Raw genomic sequence first — 25627 nt, forward strand, 5'->3', positions numbered from 1 at the left:
CAGTGACTTTTGGTTTTTGTGTTCGTTTTTTTGTGTATACTGGTAAAACCATTATGTAGAATATCAGATATCTGTGTAATATCTGTATTATACTAAATGTCTGTATAAAATCTGTAGGCTTATGCGTGTCTGTATCGCAACACAGAAAGTCTGTATAATACAGATTTGTCTGTATATCTGGCATCTCTGGTGATGACAAAAGCAAAAATATTTCCTTCTTTCTTTTTCGCACGCAGAAACCAAACAAATATCAGCAACACCGCAACGCCAATACGTTTGCTGAAGAAGCAGGGATACCAGATGTGCAGATTTGTCTGCAAAACGCAGATTTTTAGAGTCCGTGTGCAGATTTTTATTGTTTTGCAGATATTCACAGATTTTCCATAGTTTCTGCAGATTTATGTCAGAATCTCCTTATATTTGAGCAGTTTTTCTCAAAGTGTGTGCAGATTTTTACAGACTTTTACCAGCGCGAGCGAAATTTTTCCGAATCACGAATAGATTTTTGTCAGATTTCAAGCAGATTTTTCCGGGTTTTCGAGCAGTTGCAGACATTTTTCGAAAACATCTGGCATCTCTGGAAACATCTGGCATCTCTGTGAAGAAGAGCAAATTTTGCTTTAGTGAAAACTCAGGAACAACTAAACGACTTTCGACTTTTTCGCTTCTCGCAAAACCACGGTAAGTTAAAGTATAGTGTGATTTCCTCTTGATTTTTGTGATTCGATCGGAATTTATATTTGATGCTTAATAGCAAACTAAAAAAAATTTCGCGAAGTAGATTTTTGCTAAAGCTAAGTGCTAACGTGGGCATTACGAAGATTACACGTTTCTTCACCCGACGACGTGTTATTTTTTTGCTGAAGTAAGGCACTTGCGTAAGCGAATTCATACTGAAATAAAGTACCGGGGGAAAATATCAATCGCGAGTATTTTTTTGTTGATATTTTACTTAGTAAGTTTAAGTTTTGATATCCTAATATCGTTTGAATCCAGTTCTAAAATTTCATGGATAATATACGAAAAGTTATGCGCCATGTTTTTTTAAATTAGGGTTGTCCTAAAAATAAACCAACATTTAATAAAAGGTTTTGCTAATTTAAATATACTTTTAACATGGTTTTGATAATTCATTGAAAATTAATACCTACCAAGAAAGTCCTTTTCAAGTAACGAGAAGCAAAAAAAAACGGGACAGAAAGTATTCAGTTTGTAATTTGAATGTTGTTTTTCCGTATTCTCTGTATCAGTTTTTATCAGTTATCAGTTTTTTTTGAATATCAAGTTATTAAGTTTTTTCCATCTTTCGATTTAGCTTTATCAATGAGTCTGATATATGATCCGAGCCTACAATGCTTTAATTGACCAAAATACGTTTTTAATCATTTGTGATATTGTTGCTTACTTCTTTTAGTTGTTGAAACATCTTTTTTTAGTCTCTCTAAATTCAAAATGAGAGGATTTCGGATTTTACTCACTCTACAAATTTATTAAATATCTTCGAGTGCTTAAATATCAGCCGATTTTATTCGATAATCAACTGGGACTATTTAATTAATCAGTAATTATTGGTTTGGCAAAAATATATTAATGATTTGTTTAATGACAGTTTTTGATTGTATACCAAACGAACTTCCTTAACTAATCTACTAATTTAATCATATTTAGTTAGCGTTTAACTTATGTTGAACTAACCATATGTTTTCAGCTCGCGTTAGCCTAATTTGAAAAAAAAAATCAGAGAATATTTATATCATTTGTTGTTGCTAGGCACTTATTCAAATTATAGAAATTGTACTATGAAGTAACTGAACATTGTTGAAAAAGATTAACCGAATCCTGTTATTGTGCGAGTTCTTGTGATTTGCTTCTCCAGGAATGAATGGCAATGACTAAAATTAAAAATGCGAAGGAATCAGGTATCGAACGTATTCGGTGGGTTTTTGCATAGAACCGCTGCTGCATACCCTATGAAGTACCGTGTTTACGTCTTTATTTTCGTACATTATTATTAGCTTGAAAATTGTCTTCTGATCCAAAAACTTTTCCAAACTGCTCCTACTGGCCGTATCAAACACTCAAACATAGGGTTCATATGCTAGTAATATACCCCTTAGTAGATGTATTGCATAATTTAGATATAAACGGTTCGAATTCTTTATATTTTTGAAGCAGTATTCTTATATTTGGGTAAAATATGAAGTCTATTACCTAATCTAATGAAAAATTCTTTGGTCAAGTTCCATTTTTATTGCCAAATATCAATAACTATTACCGATCTTAATGTACGCATAATGGACCCTTTTTCCTATTATGGACTCGGCTCCATAATACGCATATTATAATATTTGGTCATGAAATGTTGTTTTCTTTCATTAGTACCAAGATCCATTAGTCTCCATCTCAAATATAAATTCTGAGAACCCCAGTTTCAAATACTTTCACACATTTTTTAAAGGTTTTTTTTTTGAAAGGATTTGGATGGTTTAGCTCAAAAAGGAGCTAAAGCAGAAAATGGTTTTGGAGGCAAAAATTATTGAATTCATAGACAACGGTTTTGTTTGTTTGAATTTCAAACAGCATTGTGGCGCGCTGGGCCACGATGCTGATTTAACGAGCCTGTCGTCGTATGTTTGAATCCCGGCTCGGTTTAGACTGTTAGTGTCAGTAGAATTGTTGCGCTAACCCCGCAATTGTGTACATTAACAGTTGGCCGTGAAGCTTGTGTATACTAAACAAAAGATCGAGTTGCGATAGCGGAATGTAGCACCCAAGGTTTTAGCTTAGTTGGAGGACTCTTCCTTGATTTTCCAGTACAATTTTCAAGGCGACGGTGCTTATTACGGGAGTCACTTCACGGTGGAATCAGAGTGAAGTGAACAAAATCCTACTACGGGACTCACGTAAGTGAGAAAAACGTCGCGAGTGACATCTGCCGTAGAATCTGGGTTATTATGAGTGTCATATCAGTGAAGTGAGAACAGAAAAAGCAACGTTTCGCGTGGAATTATTTCACGACCATTTTGAACGGTGAAATGACTCCACGAAGCTACCATAAGTCTTAAAGTTGATTGATTTGTGATCTAATGGTAAATATTGGATTTATTCTTCAGTAACGAAGCGAATCAGAGTTTGATCCGTGCCTTAAAGCGGTCAATTTTTCATTTTTTGCCCGATGAAAAAAATGCAAACTAGTTCAGGAAATTTTCGATACCGAAAAAAACATTTTTTTTTATGCCGAATGTCTTAAAAATGCAGAACACGTCAAGATCTGGTGTTATCTAAAAAACGGGAAAAAACGACTTTCTGGGACTTAGAGATTTTTGAGCTGGGAAACCATCTCATATCACTTGCCCTATTCTCAATTTCACTTCACTGCCAATCTCACTCCACGGAGGTGATTTTTGTCACCTCACTTGAGGTGGAATCGGGAATAGGTCTACAAAAGTGAAGTGAGCGTGAGAGTGAAATATATTTCACCGTGAAGTGACTCCCGTAATAAGCACCGATACTTTGCGGTTGTACGTGGGAGCTCATGCAGCCTATATGCCTCTTTTATCGGAACGTGATTCTGGATCGCTAAAATACACTGTTGCACATCTAATTTCGTGTAATTTACACTCACACTTATTGGTTTTTCCCATTTTGCTCACGAATATTCACTTCAACGCACACGCGAACGACAGATTTTGTTTATAAATAAACAGAAATGAAGGGTTGTCAAATACGCAACATAGTAACCTGAATTATGCCTTTGGTGGACCCTCAGTGAATAAGTGTTATTCAATTTTTTTCTTCGTTTTCAAGGTTTTCAAAGTAAAATTTAGTATTAGTGCTTGGAATTAACATGTTTAAGATCATATTTGTAACACACAATTCGCTTGGAAAACAATAGAATATAATTTGTCTCTGCTTACAAAATGGCTTACAAACCGCTGTGTTATGCTGTTATGAGATACGTGAAATTTCGGTATTCGAAATTTTTTTTTTTTTTGATGCCAAATGACTTAAAAACGCATGAAAAGTCGAGAATTGGTGTCATCTGAATTTTTTTTTTTTGCAAAAATCGATTCTCTGGGACTTCGTTTCTGGGAGTCGTTTTTTAAATTGTGGAAGGCGGAGTTCAAAATGTTTAGAATTTATCTTTTGAAATTGATCACTAGTCTTTCGAAATAGCCTGTATAATCATATACACTATAACTATCATCGAATACATTATGTTTCATTAGGGTGGTTCATTTATTCGGCAAAGAATGGTTCATAATATTGTGAAAAAATGAGTATAAAAAAAGGACTTCGGTTCGTTTGATTGGTGTGACGTCTTCGACAAAGTTGTAGATAATAATTCTGTCTTTTCAGAAAAAATTGCACTTAAAAAATGATTTAGGCCGTTACAGATTTTATTTTCATTTTATGTCACCCCCCTTCAAAATTCTTGAATGTTGGAAGGGGAAGAAAAAAAAGCTCATACCGTTTTATTCATTTTATTTGTTTTCCGACAGCATTATTGCTTAATTTAGCAATAAACAAGTCCAGTGACAGAGAGAGTGTCGTCAAAAGGCAAGCGAAATAGATAATAATAATAATAATGTGTTATTTTTCAACATTTATTCGAGTGCAAGTTACAAACGTCATAACTTGCACACAAACTTTTATCAAAGATTTTTTTTTTTCGTCTCGGTGTTATTTATTTTTTTGCCACCCTCTTTGCTAAGTTTGATAACCTTGGACATAAAAAGAATTCGAAATTTGCATCAGCCTTATTCAAAAATAAAAGTTAGAAGAAAAGTTAAAAATTTATTATTCAAAAGAAAAATACTTTTGAATTTTTTTTTTCAAGGCATTTTTTATTTTTTTGGAAGGGCAAAATATTATCTACAACTTTACTGAAGACACTAGGCCAATCAAACAAACCGTTTCGAATGTAGACAGATTTTTAATTTCCAATAGAGCACTCTATGAGGAATTAAGAATATTTTTACAGTCAAAACGGTTCATTTGATTGGCATAGTGTATCTTGCAAAGTTGTAAATAATAACTTTGTTATTGTTCTTCCAAAAAAATGTACCTTTCGAAAAAAAAATAAATTAAAAAATTAACTTCTTTTCAGATTACTCCATGACCGGTTTCGTTGTTCAAATCTTTCGTATAATTCATAAAAAAAATCAGTTTTCTTTTAAATGGGCTGTTTTGGATAATTAATTTTCAGCTTCTAATTTTTTTTTCAAAAAATAATAATTTGTGTTTAGAGTGTATATTTTTTTTGAAAGAGAAAACTATTATCTACAACTTTGCCGAAGACGTCACACCGCTCAAACAAACCGTGTTGGTTCTAAAAATATTTGTAATCATCAACACCTATCCGAAATAGCATTTTTCAATAGCTTTGGGGTCATTCACAAATTACGTAAGGAATTAGGGGGAGATTGGGGGGTATCCAAATTTCTTACGAATGCTTACGAAGGGGAAGAGGGGGATTCAAGAGAACCTTACGTAAGATTGAAAAAATTAAAAAAAAACTGAAAAAAAGTTTACAAAACTAAAAATAAATAAAATTAGTTGAATTACTTATGCCTGCGATTTTAACAGTTGACTCTTGGGAAAGCAGTGAATTCGCCGTCGCTGGGTGATTGCGTGCTTTACTTCATTACTACTTAATTTTGAATTTTGTTCACTTTAACACAGTATTAACTGTATTAACTTGTTTTGTTTTATCCTCTACGAATATGCTATGTGTAAAAAAAATGTTTTGCCTTCGAAAATATTTTTTTTTCGCTAAAAAGACAATCTTACGTAAGATTCGTGGGGGGGAGAGGGGTAATGCAAAATCTTACTAAGCCTTATTATGGGGGGAGGGGGGTCGAAAGTTTCGAAAAAAGTCCTTACATAATTAATGGATGACGCCTTTCCAAAAATGAGTTGTGTTTCAAAATATTAAACCAATAGCACAAAATGGCATCTTTTGCGTATAAAAACGTCTATGCAAAGTTTCAGCCAATGGGCACGTTCACGTTCTGATGATGTAAACTTGACAGAAAATGTATGGTCGAGCTGTCAAAACGACGCAAACCCAGCAACAACGAGTCAATTGTGTTGCGTATCTGATTGGGATCCCTTTACTCTCTTTTTTACTGAATAACATCGATACAGTCTATTGTCCGATTATATAAGCCAGAGCACTGTGTGTTCGATCGAGTGTTAGCAAAGGACCTAAATTGGGGTAAATAAAACGAATAAATTGTCTGGTACAAGATTCGAAGGAACAAGTACAAGTGTCCTAGAGAGTAGATTTTTCAAACAAAATAAAACACATATTCCATCAGTTTCCACCGTTTCTTGTACTTTTAAGCAGACTTCCTGAAATCTCGCTCGCACAAAGAAGAGACAGTGTGCTTTGCGCTACAAGTCTCGTCTCTCATCCAGTCGCTTCGTGCTGTGTGCAGCGTGCGAGCGAGAAAACTTACCATTCGTACGAGCCATGTCTCGTCACATGGGAATTTTTTTGCGACGTACACTAAGATACCTCGTCTCTCAACTTAACGAGTGCGGTGCATGGGCGACGCGTACTTGAGACAGCTTGCGTGCAAAACCTCGTGAGCTCGTCTCGCGAGCTTGCCTCGCATGTTGCTTTGCGCTAATGGTGCGCGTGCGAGAAGGAAATTGATTTTGCGCAGAAGGATACAGGCAGGGGATTTTATGTTTTTTTTTTATTTACGGTGTTATAGCAGCATGCATCAAAACACCGTTAGAATTATCAATGATATAGGACCTAGTTCATTTATTTATCAATTCAAAATTCTATGATTAATTCATCCGACTTTTGTTAACATGAATTAAGAACGTTTTGTTACTATACTTATTATGCTAACGGTACGAAAATGAGTAATATTTTTTTTTTCACCGGATGCAGAGTGTTACGTTGGTTAACAGAAGTGTTTCTTTCGTCGGTTTAGATGTAATTGACTATCTTATGATAGAACTCTGTTTTGTAGTTCTAAGGATAAAAAATGTGGTTTGCAATTACAACATAAGTTTTTCGGGAGTTTAAAATAGTAAAACTATTAAATTTGTTTATATTTTCTAGTACATGTTGATGTTGGATAGAATTGAAGGTTTGTATGGTTTTGTGAATTCTTCCGATTAATACACCTTCAAGTGTCTGATGGCTTATGTCGTATTGAAGACAAAAATCTTTAAATAGCTATGGGAGACGCGATGCTCGGATTATATCATTGATACATGATACTTTCGATAGCACAAACAAAAATATATTTCAATGCTACGGTGTTATAATTTTTTATAATTTTTTCAAACCATTTAAACGCTGTGGAGTGTTGAATAAAAGTTTAATATTTAAACGTACAACCTACAAAAGTTTATTTGTTTGTTTGTTAATTAGGTCATTCGTGTCGATATACAAAAGTGTGGGTGTTCTTGTTTATGTGAATGCACGTGTGTACGGTCGTGCGTACAGGGCGATTAACGCATTTTGGGCAGGGTAACGAATCATCCAGACGCAATTTTAAATGTTTCTATCCAGTAAACTTAACGTTGGAGCCTTAAAGCATGCAAACATAACCACAAGTGTCATCAACCAAATGGGGCTGACACCACACAATAACATCAGAAGATGTGTTTTTATAAAACTTATTTTTAAGAAGTATTTTATTTTATTTTAAACAGGCGAAGTATATTTTGGACATCAGATATTTTTTCTGTAGTTTAACGCATTTAATGAATGTTTTAAAGGCGAATGAAGTAGGGAGAAGATTTGAATCATTCAATACCAAAAACTTTATTTCAAAAAACTATCTCATATCTCTCATATATCATTTCTTAAAAAAAACCTAAACTAATCCACCTAGAGCGGTTAGACTCAACCTTTCTCATTCAAACTTATTATTTGCAGAGATAGATTTACATGAATACTTAAATCCAATGAAGGTATATTCATTCTTTGGGTTCTAAAATATTGATGTTGTAATTCAAGTATAAAATATGAAATTTTACATAATGGTAGTGCTTTAGAAATAGCGAAATAAAAAAAAGGGTCTTAATTTCGAACAATTTAATCACGAGCGATACCGGGAACGTTCAAATAGTACGATACCCCATTAAAATTATGTTGAGGCCACATATATTGATCAGAGCAGGTATAGTTATAAATAGTCTTTCAATTTTTTTTCTTTTCATAACTTTTGAACCACATATCAAATTGTTATGAAGTTTGTTATTTGTAAGTTTAAGAAATGACTCGTTCGTATGACACTAGTTATGTTCAAATAAGTCATGTAATCTTTGAGATAATGAACTTTCGTTGTTTTATTAACAATTTAATACATAACAGTTGGTTAAGTTCGATTATAATCAGATGAAATGGGAAGTATAAGGTTCAATCATAATTCATCAGTTAACTCTTAACTAGCCCGTTCATCTGATATCAATATTGTTCAAATCGGTTGTGTAGTTTTAAAGATAATGAAGTTTCGTGATTTTCACATTTCGATACATTACAGACGAAGTTACAGTCCGATTACAGAAAAATTCAATAGGGTGTTATGAGGCAGCTAGACCTTCCATTTGACACTAATTTTGTGGAAATTGCTTCAACCATCTCTGAGAAAAGTGAGTGAGTTTATGTAGTCTTCAGAATATGTTTTCTTTTCATAACTGGATTTTACATTTTTAAACATAACAAAGTAATAATCCTTTTGCAAAAAAAAACAATAAGGTCTTATGGGGCAACAAGGCCTTGCATATGACACTGATTTTATGAAAATCGGTCCAGCCATCTCTGAGAAACATGGGTGAGACTAAATAGTCTGCAGAACCCGTTTCTTTCCATAACTTCTGAACCACAAGTTCAATCTTCATAAAATTCAAAAGTTAATAGTTCTTTAGGTAGTTCGTTCATTTAAAAGTAATTTTGTTCAAATCAGTTGTGATGTTTGTTGATTTTTACATTTTTACATTTTGATACATAACCTCTAAACTAGAAATCTGATTACAATAAAATTCAATAGGCTCTAAGGGGGCAACTAGACTTTTCATTTGCAATTAATTTTTTTAAAATCGGCTCAGCCATCTCTGAGGAAATCGAGTGAGATTGGGAGAGCGTTACACACACATACAGAAAATGCTCAGCTCGTCAAACTGAGTTGAGTGATATACGACATTCGGCTCTTTTGAGCACTTTTATATCTTTAGTTTTTGCAGTAATTGCTATACCTTTCTAGGAGAAAGGCAAAAACCTGAATGCTTATTAAACATTGGTGGCTGTTTGATCATGGTGAAATGAAAAATTTAAGGCTCTCAAGGTTTGTTCGATTGGTGTGATGTCTTCAGCGAAAATGTAGATAGTATTTCCGTCCTTTAAAAAATCTACAAAATATTAGACAGACATTGATAGTTATTCGAGCTTGGAAAAATAAAATCAAATACGATTGATGTTTTGTAAAAATATTTTTTTTTTATATTTTTTTCATAGTGTATACCTATTTTAAAGGAAAAAATCACAACTTTGAATTTTGCCGAAGACATCACTTCGATCAAATAAACTACTCTGTATCCAAAATCTTTTACAATCATCAATACTATTCTTACAGAAGCAGAAGTTTTAAAAAAATACTGGTTTGATGGTGTTCCTCTTTTATTAAAATTTATGCTTATTTTCTTCTTGAGATGAGGGCAGCTTTTCTCTGTTTCTGAAAAAATAGATGTGATTTTTATCTGTAATTATGAAACATTTCGTCCAGATAACCATACAGCCTCGAGAACAACAGTTCTACTATTCGTTAAGAAGAGCGGTATGAAGATTATATGATAAAATTTACAAGTAAAAGCTAATAACAAACCCAGCCTGTCCAAAATATATCTATGCCCAAGATATATTATTCACCCTACGTGTATTGCTTTGTTTGATGTTCGGGTACGATTGTATCATTTTCAGTTCAGGTTATGGTTTTTCCAGTTTAACGATCACAAGGCATAATTAAGCTGTACTTAACTGTAATGACTGTTTTTGAAAGATAATAAAGATAATTGAATTTCTGTAGAAATAATCAGAATCAAGGTGGAAAAGATTGTTTAGATTTTTACAACTTTTTAAACATACTCTTTTTTTCATGAAGATATAAAAAAGGTGACACAGTTTTTTAATAACAATACGGTTGTTAGGTTTTTTTATGGGTTTTTTATTAATATTTTAAGTTAAAAAGAAATTATTTTGAGCAAAACTTACAGAGAAGCACAAATTTTTTTAGGTTATTTACATTTTCTTTTTAGATCTTACTATAATCAATTTTCGGAAGAATTTCCTGGTTAAGTCGAATGAACAAGATATTTTGTAAATTTTCCTCAGCAAGCAACGTACGGTGTTTGGTTAAAATCAGTGCCAATACACTGAATGAACGCTCTACGCTGATCTGAGTACACGGTATTGCCAGAATAGTCGAAACTACTTTATACAACGCCGGTTTCGAGTTTCTGAAACCATACCACCATTCTAGGATGGAATTTTCTTTGTTGTCTGCTTGCGATAGTTTCAGCCGTGGCATTCTGGAAAGCTCACTGAGCTCATTCTCAATATTAATGCTCTCCTGCGTACTGTTCGACTCATCTAGAGTACTGAGATAAGCCTCAAAAGAATCATCCGGCGGTGAGTTCGAATGCTCAGTAACAGACGAAGACGATGCAGCGTTACTTTCAATGTGGCAGCTGCCAGAGATAGCTTGCATAGTGTTCCAAGTTTGCATGATGAACTCCTGAAAAAAAAAGGTTTTAGATGGCCACTTAGAAAGAAGATATATTCAATCACCATTGCTACAGATCTCTCTTCTTCTGTGATGAACGGACTGTTTTTGAAGTTTATGCGTTGGTCGATGAAAATGGCAGCCAAAAACGATCTGTTGCTCATCAGAGAGGCACGTCTTTTATCCATCTTCTCAGCGATGACTTGAGATATCGCATTGTTTGCTCTTTTCACGTTAAAGGAACACTTTTCCCAGATTAGAAAAAAGTCACCAAAAGTGATCTGCGCATTTTGAAGCTGTAATGTGGCCTCGGCTACTGGTTTAAAAGCATCGGCGAAATTCTCCAGGAAAGTCCACGTATCAACGTCAACGATCTGTTCCTCTCCATCAGCTAAGGTCAGAATAAAATCTTTCTCCTTGATGAGAGACTGCACCATCACGTATGTGCTGTTCCATCTCGTCGGACAGTCCAGTTTCGGTCTACATCGCTTGCTCACTGAAAATAACTTTTTATAGGGCAACTTACGCAACACTTTCGCAATACTCCGGATTCGCAGAAGGTTTTTTTTCATTTTAGTCTCCTTAAGAGTATCATTTACCGCTAGCTGTAGCGTATGTTCCGCGCAACGTACTCCTTGGAGAATGGGCTCAACTAATTCTAGTTTCCTATTAGTATACTCGTTGTCGTAATTTTCTGAATCACTGTGCTCTTCATCGTCTTCTTCATCATCATCGTAATTATTCGGGTCGTCAGAAAACTGGTAGCCATTGAGTTCGAGTTCTTGAGTCATCCTCAAACGATCTATTGTGGCACGCATGTTTTGAGCGTTGTCAGTCGTGACCGTTAGCAAACGTCGGATATCGATTCCATACGGTTTCAAGCATCTAAGAACTTCTTCCGTCAGATTTGTTGCTGTGTGTCTGTCATAGAGCTCAATGATTTTGAGAGTGCGAATTTTTATCATCTTTTTGTCAATAAATTGAATATTTATTCCCAAAAACTCCCGGTCCATTCGTGTGGCTGCATCCATTTTAAGACAAATCATTTTATCGGCAATTTCATTCACAATGATGTCCCGCATTTGGTCTGTCACCTTAGAAAGTACTTCACGTATCGAATCCGGGTCCAAATGTTTCGTCAATTTCAGCCCCTCCTCGATAGGCCTTGCAATGCTTTGGAACGCAGGATATCTGAACATGTTTAGCGGAAGACCATTTACGGTAACAAGTTGAACCATGGCTGACATGTACGTTTTTTTGTCCATTCGGACTTCAATCTTCGGGATTTTTTTCGAAGAACCAGCACCACCTTGCTCGTCTCCATCATCTAAAAGCCCTCGTTTTCGTGCAAATTCTTTGTGAAGTGTTTTGTAATGACGATGGTAACTAAATCTTCTCAAGTCAGTTATCTTTTTGTTACACAGCAAACATATCGCCTCTTTGGCTGCGATATTTATATTGAAAAGTTCTGTGTCACTGATTGCGCGCGACATGTTGCAAGCCAAGAACTCTAAAAAAATCGACTTTCCGTAACAGCGCAAAATATTACTTTGAGCCTAATACACGAGAAAGTCTCACGAGCTCTGGCGCACGAGTTGCATCAAGTATGTACAGCCCAAACATCGCGCGTCGCAGTCTCTTACCGAAAGAAAAGGATAAGAGAAACCTGCAAATTTTATGTGACATACCTGGTCTCGTCGCACGTAAATGAAATTATTACCTACGAGCGGGAGAAAAATTTCTGGCGTCGCTTGAGTAAAAAGCGTCTGCTGGTACACGAGAAAGTCTCACGAGCTCTGGCGCACGAGCTGTATCAAGTATGTACAGCACGGGCGTCTCGCTCAGTTCGTAGTGCGACGAAACATAGCCTTGCGCGTCGCAATCCGAACCGAAAGAGAAGCGAAAGAGCAACCTGCAAATTGCATGCGACGTGTCTCGTTTCGTCGCACGTAAATGGAAATTCTACGAGCGAGAGAAAAATTTCTCTCGTCGCTTGAAAAAGAGGCACGTGCACAGGAAGTCTGCTTTTAAGACACTTGGAATCGAAAACATTTTTCCAATATTCAAATTCCATGTAAAGTGCCTTCACAATTATGGGTCACTTTTACGCAAATACGTCTATTCTGACGAAACTGAACAATTTTCATTGGCAGTGGTATTTTTTATAACTCAATTGTAACCCTATTCATACGATTAAAATGATTTAATGTTGAAAATGTTACTAAAAACAATAATTCTGCTCGGTGCAATAAGTGAAGTGACCCATAATTGTAGTAATGTTACGTTTTGCGGTGCACAATTGTGGGTCAGTCCATATTTTGGCTATTTTCATTACTTTTGCATGAAAATACATCACGACCTAATAAAATAACTTATTATCAAGCTTTCACTTCAATAAAATAACTTTTGTAATGGATTTTGATGGTTTTATAAACTAAATGATCTTCAAGGCCAAAAGTGACCCATAATTGTGTCTTTTGCTATGCAAGTAATATTTTTCTTCTTAACCGATTTACACACATCAGCTACAGTGAAACTGATTGTCGATCGAAAGTATACATCAGAACACAAAAATAGATAGTAAATCATTCGTAGTTGATAACTTTTCCGATTTTATATTCATTTTTCTACATTTAGGTAACACGTTGACTGATCCATAATTGTAGAGGGACTGTAACTCCTGTGTGTGATTTTGCAAATGACATGAAAGCATTCAACATTTTCTGCGAGACTCAATCTTAATTTTGGTTGAGATAATATTTTTGCACAGAGTAGTTTTTTGAAACATTTTGTAAATTTGTTTTGTAATATCTTGCCATTTTACATGATATTTTTTCCAATTCAACAATGCCACGACAATGATATAACAAATATTATATTTTCAGGAATTTTTCTATTGGTATTCAGTGAAAAGTGATTTTCTTCATTATACTCATTTTTACACAATATTATGAACCACCCTATGTCGAATAAATGAACCACCCTAGTGAAACATAATGTATTCGATGTTAGTTATAGTGTATATCATTATACAGGCTATTTCGAGAGACTAGCGATCAATTCCATTAAATAAATTCTAAACATTTTAAAGTCCCAGAGAGTCGATTTTTGCAAAAAAAAATTTAGATGACACTAATTTTCGACGTTTCATGCGTTTTTGTACACACAAGATTAACTCATCAATCTCCAGTTTTTTGCATTAAAACTAAAAATAATGAAAACTTTTTTCCAGTCATTTTGAGAATAGCCGTTTTTATTGTGATATGATGTACAAAACAAAACAAAAAATGTAACGAAATCTTTTTATATTCGAAAAAATAGTGAAAAAGCAAGTATCCACAGGTAGCAAAGTTGAGTGTACAGCTTTTTTTTATTTCTGTCCATAAATGAACAACAGCAACAATCAGTCAAATAAGCGTAGCGTAAGCACGGTATATTTCGTAGATTGCAGACTGATGACTAACGCTTCCACTCGGATTGTGTGAGGTACAATGTTTGGGAGTAACATTTAAACCAATCTGAGTTGAAGTAGGCCCGACAGTCATCATTGCTGGCCACGCCCATCTTTACCGTAGCTTGGGGATATTAGAAAGGATATTGATGATGTAATACTTAATGAGAGGCCACCGACTCAGTGACACTTTCGTAAGTACTACGGAGTTGGATTAAGGGGTTTAGGTTGTTGACGCAAAAACTATCTATCAAAATTGAAAAACTGACAAAATTTCATGCATCCAAAGCCCTTAAAGTATATAAGAATGCAAACATGCACTTGAGCCAAAACATGTTCCTAAATTCGATCTCAAACCGCCAAACTTATCATAGTACAGTTGTCGTGTATTCATGTCACGCTGCTACAACGATTATTTATAATTATAAAAACTATATCGAAAAACAGAAGCTCACAGAAACTTTGTGCTGAAAAATTTCGGGAAAGCATCCAAACATATTGTCCCATATCGTAATGAGCAATGGTATGCAATTATATATTAAGTCAAATTTTTCTCGGCTTGCTCAAAATACTAACGAGACCGACCCGCCATGCGCGGTTAAACAGTTCAAAACAAAAAGGTGTCAAAAGTGTTATTTTGTGTTGCGTCCTGCGCCTCAAACACGAATTGAAACAAAATTTCAACACATCGAAAAACGCACTTGTCGATTACTGGAAACAAACGCGCAGCGCATGATTGAAAACAAAAACAAAAAACGAGATTCATCGCACCCGGCAACCCAGCTTGGCAATAAAAAACTGTTCTACATTCCTAAAAAACTTCGTACGCCAAACAGATCATTCACACATTCTCACATTCATACACTTGCCAAAAGGGCAAGCCGAAACCCGCTATCAGCTACCACACAAAACCGAGTGCCTAAGCATTCTCAAAAAAAAATAAGACACAAAACTTATACTCATCTTGATCATTCTGATGATGGTGCTTTGTTGGTGATGGTATGCACACCGAGCAGCACCAAGCGACACCATAGCACAATGCTATCCAACTGCCATCTTCTTCGCTCACATCACCACGCAATCTTTCGTACGTGCATAACACACCTCTAGCCAGAGCGAAACACCGAGTTAGCACTAACATTTGCAAAACTTTCCTGGCTTTGCAATTTGGCAATTTTTGAGCGTGGATAAATTGGCCATGCCAACGCTAGAAACACTCGCATTTTCACTGATACTTCATTATTACCGCGTTATAAAAATATCACTGATAACTTTTCTTCACTTTTCAGCAAATTTGCTTGCATAAATTACTTGAGATTCAATAATTTAACGGAGAGATTTCAGAGCACGTTAGGGATGGGCGAACGGCTCACGAGCCGTTCATATGAACCGGTTCTTAAGAAGGAACGAAAGAACGAACGGCTTACGAAAAAGAACCACGGTTCTTTGAGCGCACCAAAACTGTTTGGTTCGCGCGAACTCGAAGTTTACCGAGACAACACGAACTGCCAACGCTCGTGAATCATTGTGAACCATGAGCCGTTCATATGAGTCGGTTCAGAACCGTGAGTGAGCGGTTCAGAGCCGCTCTTGCAAAAGAGCCGTTTCGCCCACCCCTAGAGCACGTACCATCAATCAGCCGTGCTGCCAACTCCCCCACAACAACAATCAGTCAAATAAGTACATTTAGTACTTTGTATGACCTCCTTTGGCATTCAAAACTGCATGCAAACGTCGTGGCATTGATTCCACTAGGTTTTTGGTCACTGTTGATGGAATATTTTCCCAGGTCTCTAGTATCACCTTTTTAAGATCCGCTTTGTTTTTTTGTGTTGACATTTTTCAACCGATTTTTTTATTTCCCACCACAAATGCTCAATAGGATTTAGGTCCGGTGATTGAGGAGGTGTTTTCAGTTGATTGCGGACATTATAGAGCAACCACTCACGTACAACGTGAGCGGTGTGCTTTGGATCGTAGTCCTGCTGGAAGAAGTAATCGCGTGGAAGATTCAATTTTGGCACGGAAGGTCCCAGGTTGAATTTGAGAATGTTCAAATAACCTATCCTATCCATTATTGTATCATGTATTGTAACTACATAGTGCCAGTTGCAGAAGCCGCCATTGACCACCACAGCATAACACTACCCATGCTTCACGGTTCAAATCAAATTTTGAATCTCCAACTCTGCATTCGGTTTCCTCCATACCATCTGCCTCCCATCAGATCCAAAATGATTATTTTAGTCTCGTCTGTGAAAATAATTTTGTTTCAGAACTCTGGCGGCTTGTTCAAATGCTCCTTCGCGAAATCCAGTCGTTTCTTCATATTAACTTTTGAAATGAACGGCTTTTTGCGGGCAACTCGACCGTGCAAATTATTTCTGTGAGCCACCCGCCGAAGAGTGTCTGCGCTGACAGGCCGTCCAATGCTGTCACCAACCTCGGTAGCCAATTTCGGAATACTTGTTCTAGGATTTCTTCTTAGTGTCCGCACTATAACCCGTTCGTCAGCTGGAGTCAGAATGCATTTCCGTCCTCTGCCACTGAGGTTTTTCAATATTCCTTCGTTCTTCCATTTGTTGACAATTTTCTGCACTGTAGAAGGTGGCCTTTCGACGGCAGCAGCTATTTGCCGCAATGATTTTCGACGGCAGCACATACTTATTATGCAACGTTCTCGTAGCAATACATCTGTTCCTTTTCTTTTACTTTCTATTTTAATAAAATTAGATTCAACAAGCAACTAAAAACGAACGTAAACACGGGATATGCAGCTGATGACTTTTCAGAACTGACACTGACAAAAAACGTTCAACAAAATCGTTGCCATTATACTTAACCCTCTAGTGCCCAAATTAATTTCTTAACGGGCTTCGGTAAAATCACTATGAATCATTATAACCACTTTTTAAGTACATATTGAAGCTTTTCAAAACTTCGACTGAAGCCCGCCAAATGGCGGTATTGGGCACTAGAGGGTTAAGCCACGAAAATGTTGGAGGTTATAAAAGTGTACACTCAATTTTGCGATGTTCAAATTCATACTTTTTTCTAACACTTCAATCTACAAAATAAACAGAATTGTGTTAACAAACTTTTGCTGCGCTGATGGTTGGTCAAAGGTATGATATATCTATCTACACCAAAAATGAATTTCATTAAAAAGATAATAACCCAAAAGAAGGTAATATTGTATGTTGTGATGAGTGTACACTAGAATGTCCCAATTCGATGTTGAAAAAGTCAAGGTGCTCAGCCCTAAATCGAAAGATAATGTTATGTATAGCATTTTTGTAGAACATTTCGAGTTCTAAAAAATCGTTTTCAGCCCAAATGTGATTTATGAAAAAATTACTTTTCCAAGCTACAAAACCACCCTTTTGCCCTTTCAAATCTGTTCGATTCCTACATTTTTCAATATTTTTTTTTTTTATTTTTGTGGGATTGTTTTGGAACATTTTGCATGGTTTGGTTCAGCATCGCGTTCAATTATTTGACTCACAGACCCAATTGAACACCACAAAAAAAGGAAATTTTTCTCATAATTTTTAAATAAAACCCTTCAGAACACATATAAAAATATTTTTTGATTACGAACTGAAATTTTTACTGCCATGCGGGATTCAAGAAAAAAGTTTACATGAAAAAATATCCTTGATATCTTATCGGGGGGCTGCCGTATTGGTGTTTTTACATGTGATGGAAAAGTATGCATTTTGTCAAAAATGCCACTTAAGCTCAATATTCCCATTGCACAGTGTTTTATTTTGCCTTTTGTGCGTATAGTTTTCTATATAGTAATTCAAATGTTGATTATAGCCATAAGCTATGTTCGGAGAAGTTTCAGGATATTCAAAAATGCATCTTTTAATGTGGAAAGATGGGTGATCAATCCACCAATGAGTAAGATAAAAATTTTACTTTTTTAATCAGAATAAGATAGACGCAAGGTGTCTTCGACAAAGTTTAAGGTTATCTTAAAACAAGAAACTTTACCGAAGACATAATGTTTCTATCTTTTACTTATTACGTGCAACATTGAGTTTTCTATTAGAAGGCACTAAAAATCACAATTTTCGTTCTAACTTTTTTTCGCTGATTTTTCAGGATTCTCGAACCTTCTACTAAGTTATCAGCCTTCCAAAAACGCATTTGTTTTCTGAACATTGTTATTTTTTGTCTCGCAAAATAAAACAGTTATTAAACATATTTGTTAAAATGCATAGTTTTCCATCACATATAAAAATACCAATATCTCAGCTCCCGGATAAGATATCAAGGATCTTTGTCCGTGCAAATTTTCGTCGTTAATCCCGCTTTGTAATGAAAATTTAAGTTCTTGATCAAAACAATATTTTATTTGTGTTTTGATGGGTTTTATCTAAAAAATATTAGAAAAATAATTTTTCTTTGATGTTTAATGGGCTCTGGGAGTCGAAAAACTGAACTTAACCATGCAATATATTCAAAAACAACCCCACAAAAATAAAAAAATATATGGAAAAATGTAGGAATCGAACAGAATTGAAAAAAGTGCAGCTTATTGCAGCTTGTAGCTTAAAAAAGTCATTTTTTCATAAATCACGTTTGGGCAACCTGAAAAAAAAATGTTTTAGAAAGTCGAAATATTCTACAAAAATGCTATAAATAACATTATCTCTCAATTTAGGGCTGAGCACCTTGACTTTTTCAACATCGTTTTTTTTTTTTTTTGGGCACCCTAGTGTACCCTCAATTTTGCGGTTGACTGTATCACGAAGAACAATAACTACCAAAATGTCCTATATTCAGCATCACAATCATGTTCTGAATTTTTAGATTATGTTTGTATTACATATATCTTCCTTTTATTTGCTACTAGGAATAAAAAGTGGTAATCTTGTACTAATAGTATGAAGTAAAATAACGTCAATTAATATTTTCAAGCTCCAACTGAGTAAAACCATGATGAGTAAAGCGTTATCCACAACGTCTCAGAAATTGTCTAAATTACGGGATTCAATAACGTTTCACACATTTATAAGGGGAAAGGGGGTTAAGAAAATCGTTACGGTTCGTGACGTAGGGGGGTGGGAGGATATAACGTTGTGTGACGTCACATTTAAAAAAAATACTTAAAAATAAAAAAATTGTCTGGAAAAATTGTGTGTGTGTGTTCGTGTGTGGGTCTGTGTGTGTGTGATGGTTGGCTGGACCGATTGAATGAAAGGTCTTGTTGTCCCATAAGACCCTATCAAATTTTACTGTAATCGGATTTATAGTTTAGAGGTTATGTATCAAAATGTAAAAATCATGAATCATCATTATCTCAAAAACTACACAATCGATTTGAACAAAATTGATTTCAAATGAACGGGCTACCTGAAATACTCTTAACTTTTGAATTTTATAAAGATTGAACTTGTGGTTCAAAAGTTATGAAAAGAAACGTGTTCTGAAGACTGTTTAATCTCTGTTTCTCAGAGATGGCTGGACCGATTTTCATAAAATCAGTGTCTAATGGAAGGTCTAGTTGCCCCATAAGACCCTATTGATTTGTTTTGCAATCGGACTATTACTTTGCCTGTTATGTTTAAAAATGTGAAATCAAGCTATGAAAAGGAACATATTCCGAAGACTACTTGGACTCACTCATTTTTCTCAAAGATGGCTGACCGGATTTCCACAAAATTAGCGTCAGTTATAAGTCTAGCTGCCTCATAACACCCTATTGAATTTTACTGTAATAGAACTGTAACTTCATCTGTAATGTACGGAAATGTGAAAATCACGAAACTTCATTATCTCAGAAACTACAACCGATTTGATCAATATCATTATCAGATGAGCGGGCTAGTTAAGCGTTAACTGATGAATTATGATCGAACACGTGGTTTCAAAGTTTGCCTGCCCTATACGTTCCCATTTCATTTGATTATAATCGAACTTAAGCAACCGTTATGTATTAAATTGTTAATAAAACAACGAAAGTCTATTATCTCAAAAATTACATGACTTATTTGAGCATAACTAGTGTCATACGAACGAGTCATCTCTCAAACTTACAAATAACAAACTTCATAACAATTTGATATGTGGTTCAAAAGTTATGGAAAGAAAAGAAATTCAAAGACTATTTAAAATTATACCTGCTTTGATCGATATATGTGGCCTCAACATAATTTAAATGTGGTATCGTACTATTTGAACGTTTCAAATTCATTGATTCCTTGAGATGTGTTTAAAGTCTGCAAATGCACGACGAATCGGCCATAAGATATGGTCAAAGTCAAATAACAAATCGTTTGAAATGATTGGTTTTATCGAAATGACAACATCCTCGACTTTTGGCTTCTGTATACGCCTTTAATCTGAATACATTCATATTGGGTGGTATTCGGTCATTTTCAGCAGACTTTCTGGCATCAATCTGACACCGGAAATACCCATATTGGGAGGTATTTAGTTATTTTGGTTGTTTTCCACAAACTAAAAGTGGTTTTCTTTTAATTCAAAATGGTGTCCAGGGTCAATATTTGGTAGCTATCATCTCGATTACAGAAATATCCATATTGAGTATTATTCGGTCATTTTCGACTGTTTCCTAGAAGTTGCCATTAGGCCATTCAAAATGGTGCCTGATGTCAATTGTTAGCTCATTGTATCATTCTGGTTCCAGAAATACCCATATTGGATGGTATTTGGTTGTTTTAGGCTGTTTTTCACAAATCGGAAGTTGTCGTCTTAGATTTCAAAATGGTATTTAACCCCCTCTCTACCATGGTTACTCTAGAGCACCATAGGTTTAGATGCGAAAAGTCTTTCGAAATATTTACCGATGCTACTTAAAATGCATGAATATATTCTTGAACAATATACTGATTGTTCAAGAACATATTTATGCATTTTGAGTAGAATTGGTGAATATTTCTGAAGATTTTTTGCATCCAAACCTATGGTGCTCTAGAGTAACCATGGTAAAGAGAGGGTTAAGATAATTTCTGGACTCTGAGCGTCATTCTGGTTGATTCATATTGGGTGTTATTCGATCATTTTCGGCTGTTTCCCAGGAACCGGATGTCGCCAACCTAGAATCTAAAATGGGGTCTGTGGTCGATTTCAGCTACTGTGTATCATTCTAGATCCGGAGATACTCATGTTAGACAGAAATCGGCCATTTTTGGCATTCACCTACCAAATATAGTTCCATTTAGTTGATTAGTTCGCGAGATAAACAGAAATTTGTGCAAAAACATGTGCATCCAGAAGAGCGAGAGGCGTCGAACCATTATAGACATATTTGTTACCTCTCTTCACCTGCCAAATTTAATTCCATTAAGTTGATTAGTTGCCATTCCCAATTCGGTTTCACTTGCTTGGTTTGTTTTATGAGTTGTGCAGAAATTTATGTTTCATTTGTATCCCTTCCAGAAGAGGGAGGGGTCTCAAACTATCATAGGATCCTTAATCGGCACCAAAAACCCCATCAATTTTTTAGACCCTTAAAGTGAATATACATTTATTGGATTGAAGCGTTCATGTGAATATATTTTTACAAATAATAAATTTGAATGAGAAAGGCTGAGTCTGACCGCTAGGTGGATTAATTTAGGTTTTTTCCTTGGTTCAAATTGGCAGTCAATGACAGCTCATTCTGGTTCATTTTGACACTCACACAGCTTCGTATCCGTTTCTCCCTCCCAGGTTTCAACCAGTTTTTCAAAAAATGGGTGAATTTAGTGCAATTGAAAACGAGCGGGCTAACTCTCATGATTATTGACAAGATGATTTCAGGCATTCTGGCAACATGTCCAGCCCACTGAAGCCTGCCCGCTGTATTACCTTCACTATATCAGTATGTTTGTATACCTGGTACAATTCGTGATTCATGCGTCTGCGCCACACTCTATCTTCCAGTTTACCGCCAAGTATCGATCGCAGAACTTTACGCTCAAAAACTCCGAGCACTCGTCGATCAGCTTCCTTCAGCGTCCATGCTTCATGTACGTAAAGGGCCACCGGGAGTATTAGCGTCCTAAACAGCGCTAGTTTTGTGCGAGTTTGCAAACTATGGGACCTTAGCTTGTTATGTAGTCCGTAGAAGGCCCTGTTCGCAGCTGCAACTCGTCGTTTCACTTCACGGCTCATATCGTTGTCACATGTCACAAGCGTACCAAGATAAACGAATTCGTCAACCACTTCAAATCGTTCCCCATCTATCTCCACCTCAGCTTTTTACGCGGATTCCGGAATTTACGCGGTTTTTACGCGGATTCCGGAATTTGAGTGGTTTTTTTACGCGGATTCCGGAATTCACGCGGTATTTTTTTTTTGCGCGGATTTCGTTTTCCCTTCACTCGGAATGCAGAATTAACGCTGGTTTTTTTTACGCGGATTCCGGAATTTACGCGGTTTTTACGCGGATTCCGGAATTTACGCAGTTTTTTTACGCGGATTCCGAAATTTACGCGGTTTTTTTACGCGGCACGTATCCCCCGCGTAAAAAGCAACTTTAGTGTAGTCTCTATAAATTCATACTAAATTTTTTTATATAACGTGTACACTATAATTTTTGCAAATTAACTTAAATGTGTTTTTTTATCATTTACAGGATTCAGCGGTGAAAACGCTATTGCAATTGGTTAGAGAAACTTGGAAATACCAGAGACATCAATCCATATCGTAGTTTATCTCTAATCCGGTGTATAGTGGAAACATCAATTGTTATCAACCAATTGTGAATTGATTGAAGGAAAGGATCGCCTCGATTGGCGCTAGCGTTTTATATGACTTTAGCAAGAATACAAGGTAGGGACATAAATATGCAATATTATTTTATGTGGTTTTCAAGATACGACTAGAAAAAAAAATTTGGCGTCGTACACAAATAACGTAACGCACAAAGTGGGGTGTACAGGGTGGTGACTACCGGGAAAAACCGGGAGAATTAGGGAATATCAGGGATGTAATTTTTCGATCAAGGAATATCAGGGAATTTAAGAAGTCATCAGGGAAAATTTAAGAGGCTTGAGAATTTTTTACGGAGTTAGTTCTGAATTGGATTTATTAACAATTCATTTATTTTATGATAATTACTACGCTTTTTTGTAAAAACCGATATTTTTTTCTTCGGTTTCTTGCAATTGCTTCCGAACTATTGACGCACCGTCTAACATCGCCTGAGCAAGCTTTACTATCGTTGTTGTCATATTCCAGTAATCAAAAATGGTGATTACTTTTTTGCAACCAATTACAGAAGGCTCAAATACTTGCTCAATAGTTTGACTTGCTCAATAGTTCATAACTCGAAATATAGTGAGTCCAATTAAAGACGAAGTCACACGTTAATTTTTTTTTTACCAGCAAAATTAATTGAAACTAACTTAAATGAGATTGAATCTTTCATTCAAATTTTCAAAAGTATAAAAGCAGAAATTGTTAATTTCTAATTTTCTACTTTTTACAGTCAAGATTTTAAAACAATTATTCAACTGATCCAACCAGAATTCCAAATCTGATTGATTTTCTTGCCAAAGCAGGTGTGTCTCGAAATAGTTAATTGATAACACTGTTCCTGTGAATTTTGGTGCCCCTAGACGTTTCGGAAATGCCTCAAGTCTTTAGAAACTTCAATAAAATTTTCCCGTAAAACGGAAAAACGACGAACCCGGTGAGCACTTTCAAAGCACTTCTGCATTTACCACGGTCACCAAAATGAACAGGTTAAAAAGCTATAATATTTCTAGGGCACTTATTTACAATTTTTTTTCACTTTTGTCGTCAAGTGTAATTTTTATTTTCAATTTTATTACACTGGACGTGTTTCTGAACAAAAAATATTTTTGTTCAAGATGCAAGTTAGCAAAAGCGAAGCTAAACTGTTTCAATTACTGGTGGGAATTTTAGCAGGAATCAGTTCAAGTCTGATCCTTTTTAGTATATTTTGGTGAAAAAAACTATGATAGTCGTAACTTAAATCAGTTTAAAATAAATTTGAATAGTCAGGAAAAAAAATAGGAACATCAGGAAAATCAGGTAATATCATGGAATTTATTTTTGGAAATTGAGTCGCCACCCTGGGTGTATAATACATTCATAGAAAAAGCAAAATATTTCTGATTTTGTATCGTTTACTATATAAAAATCTTCATGGTAACAATATCGCATAGTTTCACTACAATTTTTGGTAACACTGGTGATCTGCATGTCCTTATTGCGCAGCTAAATGGCTAGATGATCAAAAAGAAAATAAAAAAACTAAATTTAACTTTAAAAAAAAAACATAAAACTGTACATAATTCGATGATTGGAATATTTTCAATTTTGTGAAGCAGTAAACATATATTCTGAACGAAACAGAAACACAATCGGCTGCTTTAAAGCGGGAAGAAACCTTAATGTTGTAAAAAACCGTAACTATGATTTACACCACATTTTTCCGGGACGTTTGTCAGCGCATTTTTTATTTTTTATTTTTTTTGAAACATTTAGTTCTACATTTGACGAAACAAGAGTTACTACTCGACTACCATTTCTGGGATAAGAAGTCGAGTCGATTCGGATAGCTCGACTAAGCCAAGTGCTCAAAACAGCTGCCCGATCAATCGAGCCCAAGTTTTCTGTGATACATTTCGCTCGACTCGAAAGTGACTGGAGTCGAGTTGAGTTACCCGACTCGTCACATGTAATAGGGTCAATACTTAATTGGAAAAAAAATTGATGATAAAATCAGAATTGGATCCTAAAGCTATACCAGTTTTTATATATCATTTAAAAAGGCACCGTTTCCTGAGCAAAACGTGATTTTTAAAAAATTTTCATCGTTTTCCTTCGATTTTTAACTTAAGAGTAAAAAAACTGCTCGAAAGGTCTAAGTTGACGTTTCATCCATGTACGGTATATGAGAGAACTGTCATTTAAGGCATTTCGAGCAGTTTTTTATTTTTCATTTAAAAATCGAAGGAAAACGATAAACATTTTTTAAAAAGCACGTTTTGCTCAGAAAATTGCACTCTTTCAGCTGATATATAAAAATCAGAAAACAATTTTAAACTTTAGGACTCAATTGAAAGCGAGCAATTACTAGACTGTTTTTTTATTATTATATTTGTTCGATTAAACTTTAAAATTGAAGCTTTTCTTCATACTGGTTAAATTTGTTGATTAAAAACTAATAATAATTACGTAAATTTTGTTGAAATAATAAGAAGGCAATAGGCCGTATGAATAAAAGAGTTTATTCTGCTTCTCCCATAACATTTGCACGGAATGAGTAAAGCAAACGCTTTTATTCATACGTATAACAATCACAAAACTTCACCACCGTCATTGACATTATTACTGATATAACTAATAGAACCACATAGGCTGAACATTCTTTGGTCTATTTATAAAAAAAAACAATATATTGAAAAAAAACTCTGATTTTTTTCTTTGACACAGT

At 35.3% G+C, this 25627-nt stretch overlaps 1 protein-coding gene across 2 annotated transcripts in view; it reads left to right on the plus strand.

Moving 5' to 3' along the window:
• Positions 1 to 545: 545 nt before the first annotated feature.
• The window catches only part of LOC129724432 (eukaryotic translation initiation factor 5), a 43398-nt gene continuing 18316 nt past the window's right edge, over positions 546 to 25627 (plus strand). For both annotated transcript variants that reach the window (XM_055679336.1, XM_055679337.1), the window contains exons 1-2: positions 546 to 681; positions 22796 to 22992. The gene's annotated coding sequence lies outside the window, so the exon portion shown is untranslated. The remainder of the gene's footprint in view (positions 682 to 22795; positions 22993 to 25627) is intronic.

This window comes from Wyeomyia smithii, chromosome 2 (assembly GCF_029784165.1).
Source record: "Wyeomyia smithii strain HCP4-BCI-WySm-NY-G18 chromosome 2, ASM2978416v1, whole genome shotgun sequence".
NCBI classification, from domain to species: Eukaryota; Metazoa; Arthropoda; class Insecta; order Diptera; family Culicidae; genus Wyeomyia; species Wyeomyia smithii.